Consider the following 6,404-nt stretch of genomic DNA (forward strand, 5'->3'; position numbering starts at 1 on the left):
AGCGCTTACCACTGCACGTACTAGTTCTATTGCACCAGGTTTGCAAATGCAGAGCTATCTGGAAGGGAAGTCAGAGTTGACCCTACCCACACTGCAGTCTCACTACATAGAAAAGGGTGCAACAGAACTGTTTCGCCAACTCACATCAGAAGAACAGAGCAGCAAAGACAATCCACAAATCTTCCTAATCCGTTCCTTAGATCTGAGACAGAAAATCCTGTTTGCCTCACAGGAAGCAAAGGCTGGCCTTAAGTATGACCCAGCACAGGTCCAGAGCATGTTCATACATACTGTCCTTAATGGTCTATAAAATGACAACATAAGCAAGTACATGCAGCCATATCTCCTAGACACAAAAACTACAGGTGAGCTGTTTCTAGAGAAATGAAACACTGCATGTGCATAATGAGACAGAAACAGAACAAAGGAAAATGGCTATGCCACAGCGGCCCACCACTCAAATTAATTCAGACTTATGAGGTCACTGTTAAAAAGAAAGGCCTGCCCCAACAGAATACACTAAAACTTACCCCTGGCCTGGTATAAGAGTTAAAATAACTGAGGTCTGATATGAGGGTGTTAATGAACGTCAGTGCTGAAGTCACACATCAGAGAATCCATTCAACAACCTGTGTTTATACTGGAGCCATTAACAATTATCCACCACCACCAAGAAGAGAGCAAGATGACAATGCATTATCAAGCACAAGGCCCACTGCAGCAGCACTGGGCAGCTCGTGGCCTAGGACAGATGAGAGAAACTGTCCAGTTCCATCAACAGCTATATGAACCAGCGGTGAGAGCACAGTTCCAGCAGAGATATGCACAACACTGATACTATGCACCCCCAAACCGTGCCCGTATGAGAAGGTGCTCCCACTGTCAACAGAGCGGATCAGAGGAGCACTGCTACAGATGTAGGTGCAGCGACCACTTCCTGGCAGACTGCCGGTTCAAAAGAACAAGACCAATCAGAGAGGTTTCTTTAAATTAGGGGGGGGGGTCAATTCCAGTCCTTGAGGACCTGATTGGTGTCACAGTTTTGCCCCAGCTAACACACCTGACTCCAATAATCACCTAATCATGATGTTCAGTTTAGAATGCAATTTGATTAATCAGTTGTGTTTGCTAGGGATGGAGAAAAAGTGTGACACCAATCGGGCCCTCGAGCACTAGAGTTTCCAACCCTTGCTTTAAATGAAGACAGGTTGCCCCCTTTGGACAGGGAGTAACCAGTCACATAAACACGTCCCGACACTATACAACCTGTGGAATGAGAGAAAAGGGCCATGGACCGAAACAGTGCTCTTCCTGTAAGAAAACACCACTGTCCGAGAGAATGTCAAAATGAACACTGGGCTGAACACCGAAAACACTGCACACAGAGATCGAATTCCTGTATGAAGACAAATGTAACAAAGATTACTTCTGCTAATGTAAACCATCCTTCTATTGTAACTGCCTGCGCGTTCAACAATGTACTGTTTTCCTACTATCTACAGCGTCAGTGGGACACTGGCTCACAGGTGTGGATTGATGAACTGTGGAAAGATGAAAACTTGAGAATGTTTCAGATATAATTTACTCACCTGACTCACTACAGATAGTAGTTGCCAATGGAATAAACATGCCTTATGTAGGTTGGATAGAAGTGACTTTCAAACTGGCCTCAGAGGCAGCTAAAATATGTTTTTAAACGAGTCATCCCAGTGCTCGTAATGAAGGGCAGACATCTTCTCCCATTATTGGCTTTAATGTGATTGAGCAAATTGTCAACAACAGTGAAGAGTCAGGAGGCACATGTACAGGACAGAAGGCCTGGAGTTCAGTGAGGCTATAGTAAAGCTGAGAAAAGATGCCTCTCCACATGTCATCATTGATGTTTACAACTTCACCGACCATGGCATCATGTTAACAGGGTGAACAGTAATTGGCACTGTGCAGGAAATAAAGTCAGATTATCCCGCCACCATGCTTGAGAACTGTCATCAACCTCACCCTGTTGCTGTCAACAGAGTTCAGACACAGAGTGAAAATACTGAAGACTTATGGGATCCTCTTGTTGATCTAAGCCACCCAACAGCAACAAATCATTCACCAAATGTTGAGAGAGGAATGAAGATCATTTTCCAAATCAGACAGTGACATTGGCTGCATTGAGAATCTGGATCTGAGCATTTCATTGAAAGACAGTGATCCTGTTGCATGAACCTACCTGTTCGTGCCGATGCCATTATACAAAGAGATGAAATACTACTTACATGACCTGATAGCACAGGGCAGGGTGGAGACGTCCAACTCTCTTCACTCCTCCCCAGTTGTACAGTACGTGTATAAGGAAAAAATATGGCAGCTTACGACTGTGCATAGACTACTGGGAGCTGAACAGGAAGACTCACCCTGACCGCCAGCCAATACCCAGAGTACAGGATATCATGGTTCATGTCAAAGAAAAGCAAGCCCATGACAGCCTTTGTGATCCCCTGGAGCCTGTATGAGTAGGTTTAGATTCTATTTGGACTCAGAGCTGTATGGAGGAACGTTTGGATCGTCTTCAGTAATAGCTTTGGGGACCATGTCAATGATTTTAGAAAAGTACTACAGAGACAGACTATATGGGATAAAGCTGAAGCCCAGCAAGTGTGAGATATTAAAAGTGGCGATTCGCTATTTATGGAGAATAGTGTCTGCCGAGGGAAGCTAAATTGATCCAGCTGATACTGCAGCAGTCAGTGCTCTGAAGGACCGAAGACCAAGTACAGTAGGAAAGCTCAGAGGAATCATCAGGTTGCTGTGCTACTATAGGCAATACATCAAAGACTTCTCACACATTGCTAGCCCGCTCTACAACCTGCTCAAAAGGTCTCTTGACAAAGTTACACGTACACATAACGAGGGCTGTGGCAGTCACAAAATTTTGTCAGCCGGTGATTGTTAAGCAGATAAACTGTCGGTCTCGTGGTAATTGACCGATTTGAGGGAGTGCCCACACGCGGCTATTCTGTGTTGAGCGGTAAACAAAGAAATGGGTACTCCTTTAGGCTTAATTTAGAGTTATTAATGTAACTTTAGTTGTTCTACAAACATTCCACAAACTTCTCAGAGATGTTTATTCTTCACACAGATGCACCAGACAAAGGTTAAGGAGATGTGTTGTATCAGAAAACTGTGTGTGATAGCCTATGCGTCTTTGACCTTGACCGCACCAGAGAAAAACTACAATCTCCAGGAAAATTAGAGTTTCTAGCCCTGTACTGGTCAATCACAGTAAAGTTCTGCGACAACTTATACTATGCACTGACCTTTACAGTGTACAGTGGCAACAAATCAATCAAATTGTATTTGTCACATGCACCGAGGTGTAGACCTTATCGTGAAATGCTTTCTTAGAAGCCCTTAACCAACAATGCAGTTCAAGAAGTAGAGTCTGGCAGACATATCAGTGTGGATGACGGATCACCACCTCAAGCTGAACTTCGGCAAGACGGAGCTGCTCTTCCTCCCGGGGAAGGACTGCCCGTTCCATGATCTCGCCATCACGGTTGACAACTCCATTGTGTCCTCCTCCCAGAGCGCTAAGAACCTTGGCGTGATCCTGGACAACAAACTGTCGTTCTCAACTAACATCAAGGCGGTGGCCCGTTCCTGTAGGTTCATGCTCTACAACATCCGCAGAGTACGACCCTGCCTCACACAGGAAGCGGCGCAGGTCCTAATCCAGGCACTTGTCATCTCCCGTCTGGATTACTGCAACTCGCTGTTGGCTGGGCTCCCTGCCTGTGCCATTAAACCCCTACAACTCATCCAGAACGCCGCAGCCCGTCTAGTGTTCAACCTTCCCAAGTTCTCTCACGTCACCCCGCTCCTCCGCTCTCTCCACTGGCTTCCAGTTGAAGCTCGCATCCGCTACAAGACCATGGTGCTTGCCTACGGAGCTGTGAGGGGAACGGCACCTCAGTACCTCCAGGCTCTGATCAGGCCCTACACCCAAATAAGGGCACTGCGTTCATCCACCTCTGGCCTGCTCGCCTCCCTACCACTGAGGAAGTACAGTTCCCGCTCAGCTCAGTCAAAACTGTTCGCTGCTCTGGCTCCCCAATGGTGGAACAAACTCCCTCACGACGCCAGGACAGCGGAGTCAATCACCACCTTCCGGAGACACCTGAAACCCCACCTCTTTAAGGAATACCTAGGATAGGATAAAGTAATCCTTCTCACCCCCTCCCCCCTTAAAATATTTAGATGCACTATTGTAAAGTGGTTGTTCCACTGGATGTCATAAGGTGAATGCACCAATTTGTAAGTCGCTCTGGATAAGAGCGTCTGCTAAATGACTTAAATGTAAATGTAAATGTAGAGTTAAGAAAGTATTTACTAAATAAACTAAAGTGAAAAAAACAAGAAAATCAAAAAGTAACACAAGAAAATCACATAACAATAACGATGCTATATACAGGAGGTACAGGTACTGAGTCAATGTGCAGGGGTACAGGTTAGTCAAGGTAATTTGTAAAGTGACTATGCATAGATAATAAACAGCGAGTAGCAACAGTCTACCGCTTGCCTTGCAGTAGTAGAGAGAACAGTCTTTGACTTGGGTGACTGGAGTCTTTCTCTGACACCGCCTAGTATATAGGTCCTGGATGTCAGGAAGCTTGGCCCAAGTGATTTACCTTTGCCGTACGCACTGCCCTCTGTAGCACCTTAATTTCAGATGCCGAGCAGTTGCCAAACCAGGGGGTGATGAAACCGGGCAGGATGCTCTCGATGGTGCAGCTGTAGAACTTTTCGAGGATCTGGGGACCCATGCCAAATCTTTTCAGTCTCCTGAGGGGGAAAAGCGGATGTCCTGCTTTCTTTGTCATGTTTTGTCATTTATTATCTTGTCTTGTCCCTGTGCTTCCCATTCTATTCGTTTCCCTCTGCTGGTCTTATTAGGTTCTTTCCCTCTTTCTATCCCTCTCTCTCCCCCTCCCTCTCTCACTCTCTCGCTCTCTCTTCTCTCTATCGTTCCGTTCCTGCTCCCAGCTGTTCCTATTCCCCTAATCAATCATTTAGTCTTCCCACACCTGTTCCCGATCCTTTCCCCTGATTAGAGTCCCTATTTCTTCCTTTGTGTTCCGTTCCTGTCCTGTCGGTTCCTTGTCTAGAATTCACCGTGCTGTGTTTGTGTATCGCCCTGTCGTGTCGTGTTTTCCTCAGATGCTGCGTGGTGAGCAGGTGTCTGAGTCTGTCTGGTTCAAGTGCCTTCCCGAGGCAACCTGCTGTTCACCTGCTGTTCAAGATCGAGTCTCCAGTTTGTCCTCGTCATTTCGAGTGAAAGTTGTGTTTTTTGTTTGTATTTACTTTACTGGATTAAAGACTCTGTTTTCGCCAAGTCGCTTTTGGGTCCTCTTTCACCTGCATGATATTCTTCACAACTGTCTTGGTGTGTTTGGACCATGATAGTTTGTTGGTGATGTGGACACCAAGGAACTTGAAAATCCCCTTACCTACGTCTTGTCTACTGCCAAACTGAACGCAACAGGGTGCAGATGGATTGCAGAACTTTCCGATTTCCACTTCACTATCAGATATCATCAAGGCAAAGAGAACATTGACGCTGACAGTTTGTCCAGAATGCCGATAGACATGGAAACCCTGAGGAGAGAATGGTCAGAGGAGTTTACATCGGACTCAATAGGAGCAACTGCACTGGCCGTCGACGCACAACAAGACTTTAACATATCCTGGTCAATGACAGTCTCTGCTATGTATGCAGCAACAACAGAAACCAGACAGCACCGGGCCTTGCTCAAAAGCAGAGATACGACAGACACAGAGAGAAGATGAGCGCATCAGACCAGTGATGGAACACAAACTGTCAAGTTCAAAACCAACAGGGCAAGAACTGAAAACATTCAACATGAGAAGCAGATGTCGTCTTCGAGAGTGGGACAAGCTCAACTTGGATGAGGATGGTATCCTCTATTGCAAGGCAGTAGTCAGAAAGCAACTGGTGTTGCCAGAGAAGTACAAGGCTACAGTCTTGAAGGAACTACATGACGAAATGTGCCATCAAGGTAGATAGCACAACATCGCTGATATGAGACAGGTTCTTCTGGCCGCACATGCAAAGTGCATCATATAATAAGAAGCTGCACTTGCCTGAAACAGAAAAAACCTGGCCGTGAAACGAGAGCACCAATGACCAACATAGTGACAACTCAGCCATTTGAACTTGTATCCATAGACTTCCTACACTTAGACAAATGCAAGGACAGTTATGAGTATATACAGTGCATTCGGAAAGTATTCAGACCCCTTGACTTTTTTCACGTTTTACCTTACAGTCCTATTCTAAAATTGATTTAAATTGTTTTGTTTCCACATCAATCTACACACAGTACCCCATAATTACACAG

Source organism: Oncorhynchus gorbuscha, linkage group LG16, assembly GCF_021184085.1.
Source record: "Oncorhynchus gorbuscha isolate QuinsamMale2020 ecotype Even-year linkage group LG16, OgorEven_v1.0, whole genome shotgun sequence".
NCBI classification, from domain to species: Eukaryota; Metazoa; Chordata; class Actinopteri; order Salmoniformes; family Salmonidae; genus Oncorhynchus; species Oncorhynchus gorbuscha.